The sequence below is a fragment of the Zalophus californianus genome, chromosome 11 (assembly GCF_009762305.2).
Source record: "Zalophus californianus isolate mZalCal1 chromosome 11, mZalCal1.pri.v2, whole genome shotgun sequence".
Classification (NCBI taxonomy): domain Eukaryota; kingdom Metazoa; phylum Chordata; class Mammalia; order Carnivora; family Otariidae; genus Zalophus; species Zalophus californianus.
The window spans coordinates 46,811,758-46,836,487 of NC_045605.1; the positions used below are offsets into that span (position 1 = coordinate 46,811,758).

Consider the following 24,730-nt stretch of genomic DNA (forward strand, 5'->3'; position numbering starts at 1 on the left):
TTTTAAAGAACCAGCTCTTAGTTTCGTTGATCTGTTCTACTGTTCTTTTGGTTTCTATTTCATTGATTTCTGCTCTGTTCTTTATGATTTCTCTTTTCCTGCTGGGTTTAGACTTTATTTGCTGTTCTTTCTCCAGCTCCTTTAGGTGTAGGGTTAGGTTGTGTATTTGAGACCTTTATTGTTTCTTGGGAAAAGCTTGTATTGCTATATACTTTCCTCTCAGGACTGCCTGTGCTGTATCCCAAAGATTTTGGACAGTTGTGTTTTCATTTTCATTGGTTTCCATGAATTTTTTTAATTCTTCTTTAATTTCCTGGTTGTCCCATTCATTCTTTAGTAGGATGCTCTTTAGCCTCCATGTATTTGAGTTCTTTCAGACTTTCCTCCTGTGATTGAGTTCTAGTTTCAAAGCATTGTGGTCTGAAAAGATGCAGGGAATAATCCCAGTCTTTTGGTACCAGTTGAGACCTGATTTGTGACCTAGGATGTGATCTATTCTGGAGAATGTTCCATGGGCACTAGAGAAGAATGTGTATTCCCTTGCTTTGGGATGGAATGTTCTGAATTTGTCTGTGAAGTCCATTTGGTCCAGTGTTTCATTTAAAGTCTTTATTTCCTTGTTGATCTTTTGCTTAGATGATCTGTCCATTTCAGTCTGGGGGGTGTTAAAGTCCTCCACTATTATTGTATTGTTGTCAATGTGTTTCTTTGCTTTTGTTATTAATTGGCTTATATAATAGGCTGCTCCCATGTTAGGGGCATAGATATTTACAATTGTTAGATATTCTTTTCTTTTTTTAAAGATTTTATTTATTTATTTGAGAGAGCAAGAGAACGAGAGATAGAAAGCACGAGAGGGAAGAGGGTCAGAGGGAGAAGCAGACTCCCCGCTGAGCAAGAAGCCCGATGTGGGACTCGATCCTGGGACTCCAGGATCATGACCTGAGCCGAAGGCAGTCGCTTAACCAACTGAGCCACCCAGGCGCCCCTACAATTATTAGATCTTCTTGTTGGATAGACCCTTTAAGTAGGATATAGTGTCCTTCTTCATCTCTTATTACTGTCTTTGTTTTAAAATATAATTTGTCTGATATAAGAATTGCCACCTCAGCTTTCTTTTGGTGTCCATTAGCATGGTAAATGGTTTTCCACCCCTTCACTTTCAATCTGGGGGTGTCTTTGGGTCTAAATGAGTCTCTTGCAGACAGCATATTGATGGGTCTTGTTTTTTAATCCAAGCTGACAGCCTGTGTCTTTTGATTGGGGCATTTAGCCCATTTACATTCAGGGTAACTATTGAAAGTATGAATTTAGTGCCATTGTATTGCCTGTAAGGTGACTGTGACTGTATATTGTCTGTGTTCCTTTCTGATTTATGCTGCTTTTAGGCTCTCTCTTTGTTTAGAGGACCCCTTTCAATATTTCTTGTAGGGCTGGTTTCGTGTTTGCAAATTCCTTTAGTTTTTGTTTGTCCTGGAAGCTTTTTATCTCTCCTTCAATTTTCAATGAGAGCCTTGCTGGATATAGTATTCTTGGCTGCATATTTTTCTCGTTTAGTGCTCTGAAGATATCTTGCCAGTCCTTTCTGGCCTGCCAGGTCTGTGGATAGGTCTGTTGCCAATCTACTGTTTCTACCATTGTAGGTTACCTATCTCTTCTCCTGAGCTGCTTTCAGGATTTTCTCTTTGTCTCTGAGACTCGTAAGTTTTACTAGTAGATGTCGGGGTGTTGACATATTTTTATTGATTTTGAGAGGGGTTCTCTGTGCCTCCTGGATTTTGATGCCTGTTTCCTTCCTCACATTAGGGAAGTTCTCTGTTATAATTTGCACCAATATACCTTCTGCCCCTCTCTCTCTTTTTTCTTCTTCTGGGATCCCAATTATTCTAATGTTGTTTCATCTTATTGTAATGCTTATCTCTCGAGATCTGCCTTCGTGATCCTGTAGTTGTTTCTCTCTCTTTTTCTCAGCCTCTTTATTTTCCATCATTTGGTCTTCTATATCACTGATTCTCTTTTCTGCCTCACTTATCCTAGCAGTTAGTGCCCCCATTTTTGATTGCACCTCACTAATAGCCTTTTTGATTTCGACTTGGTTAGATTTTAGTTCTTTTATTTCTCCAGAAAGCGTTTCTCTAATAACTTTGATGCTTTTTTCAAGCCCAGCTAGTATCTTTAAAGTCATGATCTGAACTCTAGGTCTGACATCGTACAAATGTCCGTATTGAGTAGGTCCCTGGCTGACGGTACTACATCTTGTTCTTTTTGCTGAGTTGATTTTTTTCATCTTGTCATTTTGTCCAGAGGAGAATAGATGAATGAGAGAACAAAATGCTAACAGGTTAACAATGTCTCCAGCAAATATACTCTATACAAATCAGAAAAGACCTGAAACCAGGGGAAAAGAAAGGGAAAGAAAGAAAAAAGAAAGAGAAAAAAAACACAAAAAGAAAAAGATAAAAACAAAAAAGAACAAATAAAAAAAAAACCAGAATATGATCAAATATGATCAGGTTATTGCATAGATCAGTGCCACACACTAGATTTTGTGTGTATTTTGGTCTGTTAGAAAAAAGTGCCTCCTAAAATTTTAAAGGAAGAAAGAGTTATATGTACAAAATAAGGGTTGATACAATGAAGGGATGGAAGATGACTGTAAAGATAAAAATTATAAAAGATTTTATAAAAGGAATTGATAAGATAAGAAGTTGTTTGAAAAAGGAAAGAAGATTAAAAAAAAAGGAAAAAAAAGGGAGAGAATGTAATCAGGCAGGTAAGTAGAACAAAGCCATACACTAGTGATTTAGTGCATGTTTTGATCTGTTAGAAGAAACTCTATCTTAAAATTTTAAAGAGAGAACAACTTATATATATATGCCAAAAATAAGGGTAAGTACTATGAAGGGATAAAATATGACTCTAAAAATGAAAAGTAAAAAATGTTTTTTTAAAAAAGGGATTGATAAGATGTTGGTTGAAAAAGGGAAAAAGAAAAAATAAAAAAAAACAGTTAAAAAATTAACTTTGAAAAACTCTGAATCATAGTAAAAAAAGCCATGAATTCTATGTGCAGTATTCCCCTAGCGCTGGAGTTCTCCCATTCTCCCTGATGGGTAAACTTGGTCTTGGCTTGCTGGCTGTTGGTGCTGATCTTCTGGGGGAGGGTCCTGTTGCTGTGGTTCCCAAATGTCTTTGCCAGAGGTGGAATTGCCCCGCCCTTGTCGGTCTGGGCTAAGCAAGCTGCTCGGGTTTGCTCTCAGGAGCTTTTGTTCCCTGCAAGTTCTCGGTACAGCTTTGGAGGACCAGGGTGATAATGGTGGCTTCTGAATCTTCACCTGGAGGAGCTGAGAACTTGGGGCCCCGCTCCTCAGTGCGCCCCCAGAGAAAAGCAGTCACTCCCGTCTTCCTGGTCTCCGGCCGCACTCCGTGCTCACCTGGCCTGTGACTGAGCATTTCTATCTCTGGCACCCAACCCCGTGTGGAGTCTCCAAACCTAGCAGATCCCTGCGGTGCACTCCCACGCCGCTCCTCCCCGGGGAGGAAGGGGAGTCTCCCCAGCTCTGCCACTTGTTGGGTCCCTGCTGCAGGAGTAGTGGCCCGACTGGGCCGCAGATCACAGTTTATGGCAACCCCGAGCTGAGAGCCCGCACCTCGGCTCCGTCTCTGCAGTTGGCTTTCCCGCTCCAATACCTGGGAGCTCTGCTGCAGTCAGGCACACCCAGTTTTTCTGTGACCCCGAGGGTCCTGAGACCACACTGTCCTGCGAGGGATCCACCCCCCGCTTAGCCACTGGAGCGACATCCCTCAGCGGAGCTGACTTCTAAAAATTCTGATTTTGTGCTCCGCGGCTCTATCACTTGCCAGAAGCGGCCAACGGAGGCCCCCTCCCCCGCCGTCTGTCTTCCCAAATATCGCCTCAGATTCACTTCTCCGCATGTCCTGCCTTCCAGTAAGTGGTCGCTTCTCTGTTCAGAGTTGTTGCTACTCTCTTCTTCGATCTCCTGTTGAGTTCGTAGGTGTTGAGAATGGTTTGATCCCTATTGAGCTGAAATCCTGAGACCAGGCGAAATCCAGGTCTCCTACTCCTCTGCCATCTTGCTTCGCACCCCCTCTGCACTGACTCTTAATGATAAGGATCCACAGGGAGGATCAGGCCAAAGCAAGCAGTTAAGACTGTATTCCTTAGTAATGTGGTGGCCCTGAATGATTTGAAGCAAAAATAAGAATCATAACTACAAGAAGGGTGGACCACGTCATGGGAAAATAGTAGTGAAGGTAAGACCCAACTAATAACAGTATTTACTGTGTACTAAATATTTATTTGACATTGTTTTGAGCATTTTACATGTATTATGTCATTCAATCCTAAGAACAACTATGAAAGTTAGGTCCTCATATTACCTCCATTTTACAGATGAGGAAATAGAAGCTCAAAAAAGTTATACACGTAGTCAGTGGCAGAATGTAATTCTTTCAGACTTCGCAATCTACATTCTTAATTGCTGCACTGTACTGCATAATTTTATTCTAAAGTTCTTATTTCCTGAACTTATATGGAGGCTGTTAAAAACTGTGTTAAAAATTAGATCACAGGCTCTTTGAGTTGGAGGATATTTTGTCCATGTAACATAATCGTCTGTCCAGTGCAGTGATCCCCTGTCATCCATGCATGCCCTATGAGTGATGCCCTGTGAATAGTCTTGCTCTGCTTCAGCACATGCTCTGTGATAGAAGCTCAGATAGAAAGAATGGGTCCCTAATAATTGTCCTCATTTTGAGCTGAAGCGTCTGTTTTTATCTGTTGTTGTCATGGTCTCAATGAATTGAATTGAAGATCTCTTTTAACTTAAGAATTTTCGGTCAGATCTTTCATTTCTTCAATCAGTATTATTATTATTTTTATTTTTTAGTAAACAAAAGCAAATCCAGATTTCTCCCGTAATCTCTGTAGGCTATTCACTCTCCTTATACATGTATGTTCAGTTATGAATTGCCAGCCATCTGAGAAAGACAGTATATCTGACAATTAAGAGTGTCGGCTTTGGAGCCACATAACATTGAGTCAGACAATCCAAGTGACAATCAGGTATTTTTTTTTTCTTCTGTGCTTCAGTTTCCTCATCTATAAGATTAGCTGAGATTAGCATGTAATAGATATGTAAACATGCTAGTCAACCAACATTTCCTTCTAATTAATGTGTTATTAGTTCTTCTTTTATAAAGTTTAATACAATAGTCATTATGGTAGATTGTTGCAATGATAGTGTACTAATGTTATAAAGTTTTTATAATATGTTGAATTGTTTGCAATGGGAAAGTGGTCTTTAGGATGGAATCCAAAATTCTTTCTATGGTATTGCACACTTACCAATTTAAATTTGACCTTGTTCCCTCTTGACCCTCAATGTTTTTTGTGCCTCTCTGTCACTGCTCCTATAGTTCCTTGTCTTGTGATGGCTCCTTCCACCATATCTGTTTATATAAATTCTATTATTATAAAGTTCAATTCAATGCTGTATCCCCTCTGAGATCTTTCTCATTGCTCTTCTTTATGACCCCCTGTGCTGATAATCACTTTCCATTTTTCACATTATTTATTTATTTTTTAATTTAATTTTATTATGTTATGTTAGTCACCATACAATACATCATTAGTTTTTGATGTGGTGACCCATGCTTCATTGTTTTCATATAACACCCAGTGCTCCATGCAGTATGTATCCTCCTTAATACCCATCACTGGGCTAACGCATCCCCCAAGCCCCCTCGCCTCTAAAACCCTCAGTTTGTTTCTCAGAGTTCATAGTCTCTCATGGTTCATCTCTCCCTCCGATTTCCCCCCCTTCATTTTTCCCTTCCTTCTTCTAATGTCCTCCCTGCTATTCCTTATGTTCCACAAATAAGGGAAACCATATGATAATTGACTTTCTCTGCTTGACTTATTTCACTTAGCATAATCTCCTCCAGCCCCATCCATGTGGATGTAAAAGTTGGGTATTCATCCTTTCTGATGGCTGAGTCATATTCCATGGTATATATGGACCACATCTTCTTTATCCATTCATCTGTTGAAGGGCATCTCGGCTCTTTCCACAGTTTGGCTATTGCGGACATTGCTGCTATGAACACTGGGGTGCATATGGCCCTTCTTTTCACTACATCTGTGTCTTTGGGGTAAATACCCAGTAGTGCAATTGCTGGGTCATAGGGTAGCTCTATTTTTAAATTTTTGAGGACCTCCACACTGTTTTCCAAAGTGGCTGTACCAACTTGCATTCCCATCAACAGTGTAAGAGGGTTCCCTTTCTCCGCAACCTCTCCAACATTCGTTGTCTCTTGCCTTGTCAATTTTTGCCATTCTAACTGGTGTAAGGTGGTATCTCAATGTGGTTTTGATTTGAATTTCCCTGATGGCTAATGATGATGAACATTTTTTCATGTGTCTGTTAGCCATTTGTATGTCTTCTTCAGAGAAGTGTCTGTTCATGTCTTCTGCCCATTTGTTGACTTGATTATTTGTTTTTGGGTGTTGAGGTTGAGAAGTTCTTTATAGATCTTGGATACCAGCCCTTTATCTGTAGTGTCATTTGCCCATTTTGCACATTAAGTAATAATAATGCAGCTCAGTAGAGACTTCTATAAAGTCCATGGAATGGAATAACTTGAATCAACAACCTCTACCTCCAATTCTACTGCTTCTTAGAACTCATCTCCTACCTTTCCTTTCTACGTCACTGCTTTTTGACTACTCTGTTTTTTTTTTCCCCCTCTTCCTTGAATATGCCAAGTATTCTTAAGGCTCAAGGCTTTTTTACTTGTTATTTTACTTGCAGAAGACTTTTCCTTCAGATATCCTTTGACTTGCTCCTTCATTTTATTTGGGGCTTTCACTAAGTGTTACTTGTCAGAGAATACCATCTTCTCTGACTACTCTATCAAAATAGCAGCCCCAGCTTCACTCTCAAATTTTTACTCTGTTTTTTAAAAAAAATCATAGTCTCATATTATGCCATATATTAATGCATTTGTATTTCTGTTATCTGTCTCACAAATAGAATGTAAGATTCAAGAGGATAAGGATGTTATTTGTTTTGTTTATAGCTAAATTCTTCTTTTTGAGGAGAGTGTGTGATATTTAGTATGTGTTCAATAAAAATTTTCTGAATGAATGAACGATGAGTGAATAAATAGAATTGCTTTTGCTAACATAGTTTCCTACCTCCCCACTATCCTGGGAACATTAGAAATAGGATCTCAGTTGGGTTCTCAATTCTCTTATCAGTGCCTTTATTAAAATATAAATTTGGCAAGGGAAACAAAAGCAAAAATGAACTTTTGGGACTTCAGCAAGATAAAAAGCTTTTGCACAACAAAGGAAACAGTCAACAAAACTAAGAAGCAACCCACAGAATGGGAGAAGATATTTGCAAGTACAAATCAAAACCACAATGAGATACCACCTTACACCAGTTAGAATGGTGACAATTAACAAGACAGGAAACAACAAATGTTCATGAGGATGTGGAGAAAGAGGCACCATCCTACACTGTTGGTGAGAATGTAAGCTGGTACAGCCACTCTGGAACACAGTATGGAGGTTCCTCAAGACATTAAAAATAGAGCTACCCTATGACCCAACAATTTCACTACAGGTATTTACCCCAAAGATACAGATGTAGTGAAAAGAAGGGGCACATGCACCCAATGTTAGCAGCAGTGTCCACAATAGCTAAGCTGTGGAAGGAGCCGAGATGTCCTTCAACAGATGAATAGATAAAGAAGATGTGGTTCATATATACAATGGGATATTACTCAGCCATCAGAAAAGATGAATACCTACCATTTGCATTGACATGGATGGAACTGGAGTGAATTATGCTAAGTGAAATAAGTCAAGCAGAGAAAGATAATTATCATATGGTTTCACTCATATGTGTCACATAAGGACTAGTGTGGAGGACCGTAGGGGAAGGGAGGGAAAACTGAAGGGGGAAGAAATCAGAGAGGGAGACAAACCATGAGAGTTTCTGGACTCTGGGAAACAACCTGAGGGTTACATAAGAGAAGGGGTGGGGGATTGGGTAACTGGGTGATAGGTATTGTGATGAGCACTGGGTGTTATATACAACTAATGAATCATTGAACACTACATCAAAAACTAATGATGTATTATATGTTGGCTAACTGAACATAATAAAAAAAAATTCCACTAATCAAAATAAATAAATAAATAAATAAATAAAAATCGTACCACTAAGTGAATTCTACCTTAATGTAAAAACAAAACAAAACAAAAAACCCCATAAATTTAATGAACAGAAAAAATACATATGAAAACTGATAGTAGTATTTTTAAGTGAAAAACTAAACATAGAAACGATTCCTTCTTCTCTACAAATCCAACTCTGCTGGATGTCCTTCTCATACTAACATAACAGTTAAAGCATAACAGAATCCTTAGTGCTCCTGTCATTGTCAGTTCATGTTCAACAGCCATCACCTTGTGACTCTGAAGAACTGCCCTCAGCTGCTGGAAACATCCCACCTCTGCTCCCAGTTTCCACTGTGGGCAGCTCTTAACCAATGACTAAGGGGCATGGAAATATAAATACTCCATCCCCCTGGTCCTCTTATAGGGACTTCTTCCATGTTTTCTGTACTGTATTCAGAGCACCAGGTGGATTTCAACTAAAGATATCCTCTGTCAGATTGTGCTAAACACTGCATGCACCTTTGCTTGGCCCTTTCAAGTCCTACTTTCTACTCCTCTACTATTTTTCTCTAGGAACACACTTTCTAGTACATAACTTTCACATGAATCCTATTCTCAGGGTCTACTTCTAGGAAATCCAAACTGAAGCTAAGAGAGTGGGTGTCTGTATTTAGTCGGTCTCCCCAGTGACCTGTGCTGTGGGTCAGCTAGCACAGAGCCTTGACTCTCTTATCTTCCCTGAGAGTTCAGTTGTGGGTATCATCTATGGTTCTTCTAGGACCCACAGGCCCCTGGGTGTATCCTTGTCACATACTATCTCTCTAGATAAATTTGAAATCTTCTACTTTGCCTATAAACTTAATAGGGGAAAGGAGGAGAAAATGAAGTTTTGTGTGTGTTTCTAGGGGGAATAGGGCACACCTTTTCCTTTTTGGTTCTGTAATTACTCTATTTCTCTGTATTACTGTCCCCACCCTGACCCAGTTCAAAAGTCATTAGAGTTTCTAATTCTGTTCATTTTGTTTCTCTCTCCCTTATAATATTTCCTCTGTCATATTATGTCCTTTATTAGTGAAGAGTATTGTTTAAGCTGTCAGCTCTCTAATTACAGTACAGCATAATTACAACTATGTTAAGCAGTTATTTGTTGTGCATGTCACCTCTAGTTGATTATGAGGTGCTTAAGGGCAGGGTCCATGTCTTATTGATCATGTTTTTTCCCACAGTGCTCAGCACAGCACTGTGCATACATTAGACATGTGATTAAATATGTCCTGAAAAAATTATGTTGTTCAGATATTGAAAGGGCATAGATTTTGGTATTTTTTTCTAATCTCATCTTGCTCTCATCTCTGAGAAGAATAATTATTTTTCTCTTTGAAGACTTGTGGTTTGTTTTGTTAATTGCTTGTTAAAAAGTAGGTTAAATTAATCTGCTTATACTTGGGTACTTGGTGAAATTTTATAGGATGGAAAGTCATTTATTGAGTGAAGAGGATTCTTTCTGTTCATCTAATGCTAATTACCACCCATCATTGAAGTATCTAGAGCTTGAAGATTTATTTTTTAAAGAGATTCTAAAGTGAACCTCACTCATTGGGACATCAGGTTAAAAACCAACTTAATGAGACTGTGTAAATTATTAGTGTGATTAACAACGCCTTTCACAGTCTGAAGAAGATCGGTGTTTCATCTGCTTCTCACTAAATAACTTGCTGAAATTGCATTCCTGGAGGTTGTTTAAATTTTTGATTCTTATATGAACAAATGGCAAATCTAGTATAAATTTCAGATAAAGTGCAGAGTAGTGAGTTCTGAAGCAAAAACTGAGATAAGGAAAAGGAAAAAAGTGATTAGCTATGAGAAAATAGATGCCATTTTTAAAAAATGAGGAAGCATACAAGAAGTGAATATTCTACCATCATCTTACAAGGAGAAAGGAAGTCCCTCCTAAAGTACATCTGTGTACATTCAATTAACAATTGATCAAATATCTATTAAGTAAGGGCCACACTATGCTGAGTCTTTGAAAGAATTGAAGATCCAGTGTCTGGTCCCAGCTGGGAGTTTACAATTTGGTTAGGAAAACATTACTGATACACTTGAAGCAATAGTGAACTTTGTAATACAGTACATAGAACCTGCTACATTGTATTGCTCTGATCTACAGCCTTTTCCTTGATCATTTGAACATACTGTTTCTTTAACTTTCTTGGTTCAGCACTTCATTGTCTCTTGCTTTGAATATTGTGATAATATTTAAGCTTGGAGTATAGTTAGTGCTCATTTATTTGTCCTCTGAGTAAGTAAGCAAATGGCTCAGAATCTGAAGATTATAAAGAATTAGAGGGGAAGAAAGGGTTCTGGAGTAGTCAGTGTAAAGATTGCCTATAGAAGATATTACTTAAATTAAAAGCCAAAAACCAGATAATCCAGTTAAGACATGGGCAGAAGATATGAATAGACATTTTTCCAAAGAAAACATCCAGATGGCTAACAGACACTTGAAAAGATGCTCAACATCACTTATCATTGGGGAAATACAAATCAAAACTACAATGAGATATTACCTCACACCTGTCAGAATGGCTAAAATTAACAACACTGGAAACAACAGATGTTGGCAAGGGTACAGAGAAATGGGAACCCTCTTACACTGTTGGTGGGAATGCAAACTGCTGTAGCCACTCTGGAAAACAGTATGGAGGTTCCTCAAGGAGTTTAAAATAGAACTATCCTATAATCCAACAGTTGCATTACTGGGTGTTTACCCAAAAGATACAAAGATACTGATTTGAGGGGATACATGCACCTTGCTGCTTATAGCAGCATGATCAACAATAACCAAATTACTTGGAAATAGCCCAAATGTCCATCAATTGTTGAATGGGTAAAGAAGCTGTGGTGTGTATATATCTAATGGAATATTGCTCAGACATCAAAAAGGATGAAATCTTGCCATTTGCAACAATGTGAATGCAGCTAGAGTGTATTATGCTAGGTGAAATAAGTCAGAGAAAGACAAACACCACGTGATTTCACAAATATATGGAATTTAAGAAACAAAACAGATGAATATAGGGAGAAAAGGGGGGAAGAGAGGGAGGCAAACCATAAAACAGACTCTTAACTCTTGAGAACCAACTGAGGGTTGCTGGAGGGGAGGTGGGTGGGGGATGGGCTAGATCGATTATGGGTATTAAGAAAGGCACTTGTGATGAGCACTGGGTGTGATATGTAAATGATGAATCACCAAATTCTACTCCTGAAACTAATAATATGCTATATATTAACTAACTAGGATTTAAATGAAAAACTTGAGACAAACAAAAAAATAAACAAACAAAAGCTGCATGGGAAACCTGGTAGAAAGAGGGCAAACACAGTGAGGGAGCTGGGGCTGTCTGTCAAAATTCTCAGAACTGGATGACTACATATAATAAAGAAATATTTGTTTTGGTTTTAGAGATTTTTCTGAAGTATGAAGTTCATAGAGAGCCAGGCTAAAGTTTCCATCAGAGAGGAGATGTTTAGCTAACCACTAGAAAGCTGTTTTACTCAAATGATCTGAAAAACACTGTGAGCTATATGCTGATTTCAAATAATTCTAGTATATTTATTAAAAATGTCTATTTATGATTGTTAACCTTTTCAGTTACACAGATATGAAAATAATAAACACCTTATTTTCTTTAAAATATTCTCTAAGATGTTTAATTCATTTAGTCTGATAACCCCTAAATTTCAGTTATCCTGTAACTTGAATAGTTTTTGTAAAGCAAAAACCTGATCAAGTTATTCCTTTGCTTAAAAACCCTTATTGGCTCCCTATGATTTTAGGGTAAAGTTTGAAGTCCTTAGAGGCATGAGGAAGTAAGATTATGGTGCTTACTGAGTGCCAGGCACCATCCTAAGTGCTTTACATAAGTTATACAATTTCATATATATGTTAATATATGATTATGTTTAATGATTCTTACAACATCCTTATGTGGTATATACCATCATTATTTCCATATTGTATGGAGGAAAGTTAAGGTTACCTTGATAACATAATCAATCATATGAGTAATATGTGGTAAAACTGGTATCCAGATCTAGGCAGTTAAACTCCAGAGATCAAGGTCTTAACCACTATATTCCACTGACTCCTTAAAGGAGACAAATGTCTAATGGCATTAGGCTAAAATGGCTTGATACATCCATCATGTCATATGAAGATCATCTAAGCAAAGTAAAAATTGGTGGTTACCAGTATTTACTTCTGTGATTTCTTTTTAGAATATTTCCTTATCTAATGACCTTCATTCTCATCATTGAAAAAAAAATTTATAGTCAATTGCCATGGTCTAGAAGTTGTTTCTTCCCTCCTTCCCTTATTTCCTTCCTTTATTTCTTCTTTTGTAGGTGATTTTTCATATCTCTTTCTGATTCATTCATTTCCATTTTAGAGTTTAATATTCAGAGGCTTATTTTTTCCTTTATTTCTAATTTCTTGGAGGTAACCTTTAGTGTAGTAGCTAAGAAGATAGATAAAATTTTGAGCTAGATTGTCTGGTTGAATCCTAACATCCCAATTTGCTGGCTTTTGAACCATGGGTCTTTCTATGCCTCAATATCTTCCTCTGTAAATTGGGGTGGTGATGGTAATAATACTAACCTCCCAGGGTTGCTGTGAGGATCAATGAAATAATATTTATCTATCTATCTATCTATCATCTATTTATTTATTTTTATTATTATGTTATGTTAATCACCATACATCATTAGTTGTTGATGTAGTGTTCCTTGATTCATTGTTTGCATATAAGACCCAGTGCTCCATGCAGAACGTGCCCTCTTTAATACCCATCACCAGGCTAACCCATCCCCACACCCACCTCCCCTCTAGATCCCTCAGTTTGTTTCTCAGAGTCCACAGTGTCTCATGGTTCATCTCCCCTTCCGATTTCACCCCCTTCATTCTTCCCCTCCTGCTATCTTCTTCTTCTTTTTTTAATACATATAATACATATAATGTATTATTTGTTTCAGAGGTACAGGTCTGTGATTCAACAGTCTTACACAATTCAGAATGCTCGCCATAGCGTATACCCTCCCCAGTGTCTATCAACCAGCCACTCCATCCCTTCCACCCCCCACCACTCTAGCAACCCTCAGTTTGTTTCCTGAGATTAAGAATTCCTCATATCAGTGAGGTCATATGATACATGTCTTTCTCTGACTGACTTATTTTGCTCAGCATAATACCCCCCAGTTCATCCACGTCGTTGAAATTTTTCAAAGGAGACTGAAGCCTAATTAAGTTCTACAGATTGCCAAGTATTATACTTAGGAATTTTAAACTTAGGTTAAAACCTAACCCAGAAAATAACCCCGTTTCCTAAGTTCCTAGGCACATTCTGGAGCCACACTCTTCAGGAATGGGTAAGGAGAGTGAATGAAATTTTACTGGATAAGATGAAGATATATATCTATATATATATACACTTTTGTTTTCAAAAATATTTCAAGTGCCTTGGTGAAGGAATATACATTCAGTGAATTTTTATTTAGGGGCCACCATGTGCTAGGCACTACTCTAGATGTAGGACACCTCATAATAAGCAATACAGCAGTACCCCTCTTATTTGTCATTTTACTTTACATGGTTTCACTTACCTGCAGTCAACTGCAGTCTGGGACCAGATGATCCTCCTTCGGACTTCTCTCAGAAGGTTGGTAGTAGCATAACAATATGTCTCAGTGACTATGCCATTCACCTCACTTCATCTCATTAGGTAGGCATTTTATCATCTCACATCATCTCCAGAAGAACAGTGAGTATGGAATAATAAGATACTTAGAGAGAGACCACATTCACATAACTTTTATTACAGTATATTGTTATAATTGTTCTAATTTATTATTAAATATTGTTAATATCTTCCTGTTCCTAATTTATAAATTAAACGTTGTCATAGATATGTATGTATAGTGTATATGAGGTTTGATACTATCTGCAGTTTCAGGCATCCACTGGTGGTCTTGGAACGTATTCCCCACAGATAAGGGGGGACCACTGTAGGCACAATTCCTGCCCTCCAGGAGCTCATGGACACAGAAGAAAGAATGCTATCACTTTTGTAAATATAAATAAAAGCTTGAGATTATTGATTGATTACTAGGACATGCTCAAGGAATAAATTGCTCCTATAGAACATTTTTTTTGTCATGAATAAACAATTTGTGATTCTCTTGTTCTGAATGGCTCACTATAATAGGTCTACTTCAGACTTACCAAATTGTGCCTTTGTCTCATAATACTTCCATAGATATTTCTTTGTTTTCTGGGAGCTTATATTCTCTTCTTCTTTTTTTCTTTTTATAATCTCTTCCTGAATTCTCATCTATCAGTATCAAGTATGATTCCCTTTATCAGTATGTTAAAAAAAAGGACAAATTCTGTTACTCCACAGTCTGAAGCAATTCAAACTATAAAGTATCATACTGTGTTAATGGAAAAAACACTTCTGAAGGGGAAAAATTATTCAGCAAGGCATTGTATAGACAAGAGCAAAAAAGAATTTGGAATTACGATGAGCTACAGCAGACGAAGACAAAGAGAACTCTGTGTATTTATACCATAGTTTCCCAGGGAAAGAATTCAGTGGGGAATTTATGCCTCTCCTACCTCTTTTTCTTATAATTTGTTTGCAATATAAATGGCTTTTCTATGACTAAGCAGTTCAGGCAGTTTTAATGAAATTCAGATTCTTTCATATCTAATTGTCTGGTTCTAAAGTGCCAAAGCTATTACTCTCTGGTGGGTGTTTGGTGATTTTTGCAAGATGGGTCACAGCCCAGCTTCTCAAAAACATAGATTAGTAAAAAGCTGATATATGTTAAGAAAGTAGAGTCTTATTAGCTAGATCATTAACAATTTTGTTTTTAGAGAAACCCCAGGGTCACTTAACACGGAGATGACACTCTCAGTCTTGGACGGCTGAGAGGGCCACATTAACAAGACATCATGGGAAATTTTTATGCTACTACTGCCTTAGTTGGGGCATGGGATGGGCTGATATTGTATTATCTAGAAACTTTCATAAACATTTCATTAAAAAGGAAAAAATAGGCTTTTTTTCTTTATCTTTAAAGCACATGCTTCAAACAGAAGTACAGCTTTTCCCTTATGGTTAAACACATAAATCTCATCAGCATGTCCCAGGAGAAAAGCTATTTTTATTGCATCAGTAACAAAGCTGTTCTGGGAAACCTAGTATAATTTAAAGTTGGTTAGACCAGTTATTTCTTTTGAACATGAGCAACAAACTATTCAAAATTTAGAAGGAATCTCGATAAATACTCTTTAATATATTAAATTCACAAGGATTATATTTGACTATCACTTTTCAAAGGTATTTTGGAAAAAAACCAAAATAGTAAAGAAAAATAAAAGGCAAAAAATTCAAAATAACCCCCACTTGATTCCAAAATGTTTTATTTATTTTTTATTTTTAAAGATTTTATTTATTTATTTGACAGAGAGAGACAGAGCGAGAGAGGGAACACAAATGGGGGAGTGGGAGAGGGAGAGGCAGGCTTCCCACTGAGCAGGGAGCCCAATGTGGGGCTCAATCCCAGGACCCTGGGATCATGACCTGAGCTGAAGGCAGATGCTTAATGACTGAGCCACTCAGGTGCCCCCCAAAATGTTTTAAATTGAATGATCATTTTCCATATATTGGATTGTAATTTCAATGAAGTATTGATCAAATCTTCAATGCCTAAAAAAAATACCTTTGATGTAATAGAAATAGTCATTCTTCCACTTAATAAGTGTTTAATAAGTATCTCCTATGTTTTGAGTACTGAAATTTTGGTATATGTTGCATACATACACAAAAATGTAATGTATAATATTAAAAAGCCTCATTTATTTAATAGTGGATGGTGAGCAGAAAACATGTTCTCAAAATCTCTGTGCAAAAACCAGAATAGGTAGCATGATGTAGATTGCTAGACTGAGAGTTCAGAGCCCTGGATTATAATACTTGGGCAAAAAATTTCATCTCTCTGTTTGTTTTTCACATTTGTTAAAGGAAGGAACAGGAGTTAATTATCTCTCAGTTTTGTAGTGGCCTTTGTTCCAAGACATCTGTGAAATGTGGGAGAGACTGGCTAAAATTATTTGAGGAATGAATATTCACAAGCATGTGTGTGTGTGTGTGTGTGTGTGTGTGTGTGTGTGTGTCTGTGTGTGTGTGTGTGTGTGTGTGTGTGTGTGAGAGAGAGAGAGAGAGAAAGAGAGAGACAGACAGACATGGAAACAGTGACCCTGAACCAGTCAAATTTGGCAGCTCCTTGGAATGATTTAGCAGTTACTAAACAAAGTGCCAGCATACCAATAGCCAAAGACCAAGATGATCTTCAAACCTTGGAGTAATTAGACCCAAGTCAGATAATGAATCTGTCACATGGCTGTCATGAAAGCAAAATGTATTGGTGCCTCCATGAGATGAAACCCAGGAATTATAAAAGCTAGAGACATGGAATGCCCCTATGGAACTAAAGAAAAGAAATAATGACTTTATGAGAAGGTGATGCTATGGAGATTTTAGAACTCCCTTTTATTCTCTTCATGTAGGAGAGTGGCCTTCATATATCTGGGTTTTTAGTAATTACATATACAAATAAATGGGTAATATCTGATTAATGTGGTTGATATATAGGAATTAGTAAACAAATAATTTCATTAAGTTAGTTTTAATTTATATCTGTTTTTACTTTGTGTCTTAGAATAATTTTCTCAGACATGAGGTTACTTCGCCCTTAAAGTTCTGATAGTAAGACATTAAAAGCTGGGAATCAGTTTTCTTTCTCCTTCATTTTTTGGGCCTATTAGGATAGTGGGCAGAGAAGAAAAGGAAAAAAGGAATAAAAGGAGAGCACCTAAGCAGATCTCTGATTCCTGCAAGTGAAATAATTATTATGATTTAGTTTTTTAAGTTACAATGCACAAGCAATTTTTTTGTTATGGATTTAGATATATAGTTGTTTCTGTCAATCATTTTAAATTTATTTTTTACCTATACATTCTGAGTTATAATATGTGTAGTTTAATGATTCAGATATTTCTGCAAGTGCAGGTCTTTAGCGATCTTTTGATGCTTCTTGCCTTCTTTTGCTCCACAGAAGTAGCCAGTTTCAATTCTGATAGCTGATTCTTTTAATTTTTGTACATGTCTATCACTCAGTAACACTTATACATCTACCTATTATTTTTTTGTGTATTTTAAAAGGATTATTTATTAACTTCCTATGCTGAAATATCTTCCTATGGAGATATTGGACCTTGATAGGAACTCCCATCAACCCCAAACATATGAGCTCATTTTTGCTTTCTGTCCTCTTCTGAAAAAGGATATATTATAAATTTGGTTAGATCAATATTGTGTGTGTGTGTGTGTGTGTGTGTGTATCTGTATGTATGTGTGTAATGCAACTATATAAACATTATACACAGCTAAACTATGTAGTATAATCTAATTATTATTTTTTCAAAAAAGATTTTATTTTATGTCATCTCTACACCCAATGTGGGGCTTGAATTTACAACCCTGAGATCACGTCACATGCTCTACCAACTGAGCCAGCCAGGTACCCCTAATCTAATTGTTCTTAATATTCCCACTGATGTTTTCCTTTTCCCCATTATTAATTCTTGACTTTTTTTCATTTGCTTATTTTTTAATGTACCAAGTGCTAATTTAATTTTAAAGTCTCTGACAGCATGAAATTCATCTCAATACATTCAAAATCATCAGATATTCTGTCAATTTTATCTGCTTGATGAAATCTTAATAGCTTTCTAATCTGTTTCAATGTAGACTGGTTGTTCTTTATCCCTGTTGTCCAGTTCTTCTCTTGGGATCTTTCTTTACCATCATCTTGGGGATTCTCTTTACCTGTCTCTTGGGTTGGAGCTCTTATTTCCTGTATATTATCTCCTCTCCCTTATTAGTTTATTCCTATATTTGGTGGGGCATCCAGTAACTTTTAAAAAAAGATTTATTTTTTTAGAGAGAGAGAGAAAGTGGCGTGAGGGCGATTGCACGAGTTGTGGGGGGTGCAGAGGGAGAGAAAGAGACTCTTAAGCAGACTCCCCACTGAACACAGAGCCCAAAACAGGGCTCCATCCACAACCCAGAGATCATGACGTTAACTGAAATCAAGAGTTGGACACTAAATGGATGGAGCCACTCAGGCGCCGCACTAGTAACTTCTTTTTGAGATTCACATGAAATACATTCCATGAGATTTTTTATGTCTGAAAACGACTCCACACTTGCTTAATAGTTTGGCTGGATCTACAATTGTAGGTTTTGAAAGTATTTTTCCTGCAAAATTTGAAGGCATTTCCCATTGTTTCTATCTTTAAATATTGCTGTTGAGTTCAGTGTTATTATCATTTCTGATTCTTGTATTGTGAACTGTCTCTGACCATCTTTCACTTTTCCTCCAGAAAGCTTGTAAAATATTAGCTTATCATCAGTATTCTAGAATTTTATGAGGATGTTTTTTTGATACGTATATTTATCCATTGGCTGAGCACTTGATGAGGTCTTTAAGTCTGGAAACACATGCCTTTGGAAAAGTGCCTTAAATTATTTTGTTAATGATCTATTTTCATCTATTTTCTCTGATCTACCTTTCTAGAAATACTATTGCCCAGATATTGGACCTGCTGAATGGGTCATCTAATTTCCTTGGGTTTTCTCTCTATATCCCATCTCTGTCTTTTTGCTCTAATTTTTGAGTGGTTTTCTTACTTCATCTTACAATCTTTCTACTCAGCTTGTCATTTTTGCCATCATATTTTAGATCACTTTTGTTCTTTGAACTTAATTTACATCTTCTTCATTAATGCAATATTTTCTCATCTGAGGCTACTAATTAGTTTTTGGAGTTTTCTTTTCCCTATCCTATCCCTGCTTCATCCAAGTTTGTGTTTATTTTGTACTTTATCTTTTAGAAACATTCATCAGATGCGTGGGGATCTTTGATCTTTGGTTGTTTGCTCAAATTTAAATTTGGGACATTAAAACCTTGGTAGAGACCTCGAATGGGATTTGCCAGTCATGGGCTTCACAGTAAGGTGACTTGGCTGTTGTTTAATTGGGGAAACTGCAGTGTCTGCATCTTCTGATTGTTTTTTGGAGCTGATGAAGCTGCACAGAGGACTTTCCAGTATTTTTCTTGTCTAGTGTTCTTGTAGTTAAGTTGGGCAAGAAGACTGAGGTATACAAATGTTTATTTAATTGCTATATTTTACCTAATGGGATCTTCCTCTCACATCTCTCTGTATCCCCTAGTCCAGAAACCCATAGTTTCCCTGCAGAGAAGAAATCTCCAATTTTCTGCTGAGGGAAGGATAGTCTTTTGGTACACAGTGTGGGAGATCTAAGTTTCTGAATACTTCTTGGATAGATTTTCAACAAGGTTCTCCTATTTCTGCCCATATCGACCCTTACTTCAAGAGGTACCTAGTGCTGCAATTTTTGATGCTTTTGGAAGTTCTGTAAAGTAAATTGGGTTGTTTTTTTACTTTGTCCCTTCATTAAGTCTTCTAGATCAGTTACTGTTTATCTGAGGTGCTTTCTGGCATCTACAATTTTGTATCTCTTGCTTTATTTCCCACTCTCTTTGTCTCTGAATTTATGGGTTTTGTAAAACTCATTGCCAGTGTCTTACTTTAGAAAGGAGTGAAATTAAATGCATGTCTTATTTTCCCACAGAAGTACCATTGACTCTTTAAACTAGAGTTCAGCTCACAAGCAATATAATTAATTTGATCATAGTCCAGTCAGCTATGGGGGGAGGGGAATCTTTCCTCATATAAGCCTTTAAAATTCAACTGCATAGGCCTCCTCTCTCAGCCTCCATCAGTGTTTTTTTCCTACAGTTCACACAGTGCATTGCTACCTTTTTCCCTTTTTTTCCTTTATTTTTCCATATCTTTGATGCGGAACCTTAAATAGCCTAATCGTCTGAGCCTGGCATTTGTAGCTCTCAATAATATGTGGCTTTGCCTTTTTTTTTTCTCTCCCTAGTATAAATTCTCTTCTCTAGTTAGTCTGGCTTCCCTCTTTTCCCTCTTCCTTTCATTTCCTTCCAATTATTTCTTTGTTTACCAAACATCTATAAAACCCGTGTTATATGTCCAGTTGTTAAAGATTCAAAAATGGATAATATCCCTTTCTTTGAGATACTTGTAATCTAATGAGAGACAAGATGTAAACAATTTAATGCTCCGACATTGTACATGTGCTGTAAGTTCTGTCAGAATACTGTGGGGCCATTTGGGGAGGTGGGAGAATTCTATGTGGGGAGGTAAGAAAAGGCCTCACTAATGAGAGAAATTTAGCTTAAGTCTTAGAAGGTGGTCTCAAGGAGGCCCTAAAGCTAGGAACTGGTGAGAGGACAGACGTTCCATGTATTGCTTGAGGAATGAAGGGGCATGTGCAAAAGATCTTGGTGCATTAGGGGAAATGCAGGAGTAATGAGGATGGAAAGTGAAGGGTAGGTCCAAGGAGGTGGATATGTGTTCTTTAGAAACATCACTTCTGTAGCAATGAGGCAGGCGGTTGGCATGGCCACTCCTTCCAATCAGTATGCCATCTTCATGAGTTCTCATGGAATGCCCATATCATTCCTCTTTCTCATTACAAATCTGGCTTACTCTTTGAGTTCCAACTCAAGTCCCATCCTTTTTTTTTTTTTTTAAGATTTTATTTATTTATTTTGAGAGTGAGAGCACAAGCAGGGGGTGGTGGTGCAGAGATGGAGGGAGAGAGAGAATCTCAAGTAGACACCCCGCTGAGCATGGAGCCTCACACGGAGCTAGATCCCATGACCCTGAGATCATGACCTGAGCTGAAATCAAGAGTCGGATGCTCAACTGACTGAGCCACCCAGGTGCCCCAAGTCCCCTCCTTTTTATGAAGGCCTTCTCATCTGTTCTAGCATGTGAGCTCATCTCTTTTAACTTGGACTCTTAAAATATGAATTATTTAATGTAGTACTTGATTACATATAATTGCAAACTTGATACTATTCGTGTGTGTGTGTGTACTGCATCTATCTCTTTAACAAATATACAGGTTCCTAGAGGACCAGCATAGTCCTGTGTATAGTGTGTTCCAATAGATATTTGCTTTTTTACAATATTGGTTAAACAAATATGTAGTGAGCTACCACTATATGCCAAGCCTGGATTCTAGAAATTGATAGTGGATAAGTGAGAGGGCAGAATTCAATTTTTTAAATATATCTAAAATTAAATTTACTAGTTATATCTTTAATAACCACAACCAGATTCTGATTTACTTATTCCCTTTCCACAATTCAAGGCAGTTATCAGAACAATGATCCTTTAAGCTTTTATTTATCCATCAGTTGAAGCTCTGGTGAATGTCTTGATACTGCCTTTCCTTGAGGCATTATTTAAGTTAATAGTCCTTTTAATTTGAATTTTTGGACACAGAGGTTACAAATGAGTGCAAGAATTTTTAAACTACATTTATTTATGAACCAAAAGAGTCACAGAATATTTTACTATTTTTTAATCTATTTTTTAAAGCTGGTTCAAACTTGGCAATAAAGAAGATCTATTTTCAATGTAACTGTAAATATAGAAGAACTATGAATAGAAATTGTAAGTACATTCTAGGATAGAAATGTGGTTATTTAATCCCTGAGGTGCAGTAGCAAGCTTTATCTTGATAAAGTACAATAAAGTACAATCATGATTTCAAATTCACTTAAATTCCTCTTTTTCTTTTCAGTTTATCAGAGTTTAGAATTTGTTTTATATTTCCAAGACGAAACCTCTTTTAGGAAGCCCATATATCACATTAATTTATGTAGAAATAAATGGAAATACATTATGGGTAACATTTAACTTTTCAGGTGTAGAGGACAATAGAGAAGAAAGACATCCTTTACTATGAACATTATTGTATTCATTCACATGTATTCAAAGTATCACTTAAACTGAAATGTTATTTGATTATGTATCTAGTTAGAGCTAACAAAAACTAATTTCTTTTTAGCAGAAACTAAAAACTTAGTTAAGGGGTTTTATTCTTTTATTAGTTGAGACTTGATTGATTATTGTTTGATCAACATTGGCTAATATTTGTTGAGTATCTGCTGGATACATAAAGATTTGAAAATCTGATGAAGTACAATCAGAAATAAAAAGTGGATGACTATTGGTGCTCCACAAAGAACATCACAGAATTCTTTTAATAGTTTGGTTGCTGTGTCCGTCTCATGTCTGATGCAGATTCAGTGAGCTTATGTCTCACACTTGCAAACTTTTCAGGACCATTAGACTTCGGCCACACCCAAGCAGCTTCAACTTGAAGCACTGCTACCATCACCTGTAGGCTTGATAGGGTTTTAAAGGGTCTTCACCTGAATCCAACATGTTCTTGCATAGTGTGTTGTTTCCCTGACTCTCCCACTGGTTACTCCTGAAAGTACTTCCTCAATGAATTGCATGCATACTCATCCTCATCTTGGGTTCTGCTTCTAAAGAACCTGACGTGTAATGTGGATATTTGAAAAAATAAATGGTGGTTATATTAAACGTTGAAGAAAGCAGGTCTTGTATTGGAAAAGATGACCCAAGATTTCAGAGAAGGGCTTGGGGAGAATCAAAAACTAGGAGCTTTTTGCAGAAAATACATTGTTATTAGAGCAACTATCAGGGCCATGTTTCCTAATATTCCTAAGTTAGCTAAGTTTCTAAGGTCCCTAAATTTTCTAAGTCTTCTCATTCTAGAAGGGTATGGTTATCTTCCCAGAGGGAAGAATTTAGCACACTGTACACTGAAGATGGTTTGTAGCAACTTTCTCCATGTAGTTGTTTGTGGATAGTTGAAATTGCTGTCTAGCATTACTTTCCATGTTTAGTTTGGGTAGAAATTGATACAACAAGTATGTTGAGGCAGTAATAATCAATATGCATGAAAAGAAATTCCCAGGATGACAGAGCTGTATTGGCTGGAGTAGGGACTGAGGATTGGTTAAAGGGATTCTCTAGGAATCCTTCCCAAGGATTTCTGAAAGCAGTCACCCAGGAAAGTAGTACTGCCCCCTAGAGTGCTTTACTGAGTCACATGTGCATGTGGTTATTTTAACTGTGGGATGTAGCTTAACCTTTGGCAGTTATTTTCACCTGAAGAAATGGAGACTCTGACAGGTTAAGTGATTTGGTATTAAAAATGAGAAAACTAGGACCTCGTTTCAGATTTTTTCAGTCATTCATTTATTCAAATTTATTCAAATACTTATTATATTTTGATAAGAGCAGTGTATGATACAGCTAAGCACAGGTATTACTTAAGGGATATGAATTATAAAGGATGAGCAGAAAGGGTAGTTGGAGTTGGCATGACATTTAAAGGGATATGGATAAGGGACAATATACTGGGCCCAAGGAAGTACAAATAATTTGGTGTGAGGGTGCCTGGGTGGCTCAGTTGGTTAAGCGACTGCCTTCGGCTCAGGTCATGATCCTGGAGTCCTGGGATCGAGTCCCACATCACGTTCCCTGCTCAGCAGGTAGTCTGCTTCTCCCTCTGACCCTCCCCCTCTCATGTGCTCTCTCTCTTTCTTTCATTCTCTCTCTCAAATAAATAAATAAAATCTTTAAAAAAATAATTTGATATGACTGCATTGTAGTTGTGTCTTTGTGGTCAGAGATGAGGCTAAGTTGCAAAGTAGAAACTAGATGATGGAGGACCTTGTACATCATATTCAGAAGTTGTAATTTTATCTTGAAAGGGATGTTAAGTGACTAAAGGATTTTAAACAGGGAAGTAAATGGATCAGATTTGCATGTTAGAAACAACACTGTCAGCAGTGTGGAGGCATTATAATAATTCAAAGGAAAAATAATGAGAGCCTAAATCAAGATGTATTAATGGGGATATAGATGAGGGAAAGACTGGAGAAATGCTTAGAGATAGAATTTGAAAGGACATAGTGATTGACTGGATATAAATCAGAGAGAGAAAAGGGTCTGGAATGACTCCTACATTTCTGGCTTGGGTTACTCAAGAATGGTCATTTTGTCTCCAAGAGAAGGAAAGTATAGGAGGAATAGGTTGCTGCAATGGGGAAGTCCTGGAGGAGAGTAAAAAGATAATAACTTCAGTTTTGGACATGTTGAAATTAAAATACTAGTTGGACAGTCAAATGCCTTGATACAGCCTCCTGATCATAAATTCAGATTGCTTCTTACTATGATATACCACTGATGGAAAAAACCATTAGTGGCAGAGTATGTAAATAATTTATAAATATACCTATTATTTCTTTATTTTAAGAATGTTCATTTTGGGGTGAGCCGTGATGATTTGAAATCCCTTTTTATGTGTGGTGGTATTTTATTAAAAATAATTTCCTTCCAATGGCACTTCTATGATCATTTTCTCCATTTCTGTAAAGTCCTCTTGGTTAGAG

General features: G+C 37.1%; 1 protein-coding gene across 9 annotated transcripts in view; it reads left to right on the top strand.

The window, feature by feature from the left end:
• DLG2 (discs large MAGUK scaffold protein 2) overlaps positions 1-24,730 on the top strand; it is a 2,208,086-nt gene that overhangs the window by 218,643 nt on the left and 1,964,713 nt on the right. The gene's annotated exons all lie outside the window — the stretch shown is intronic.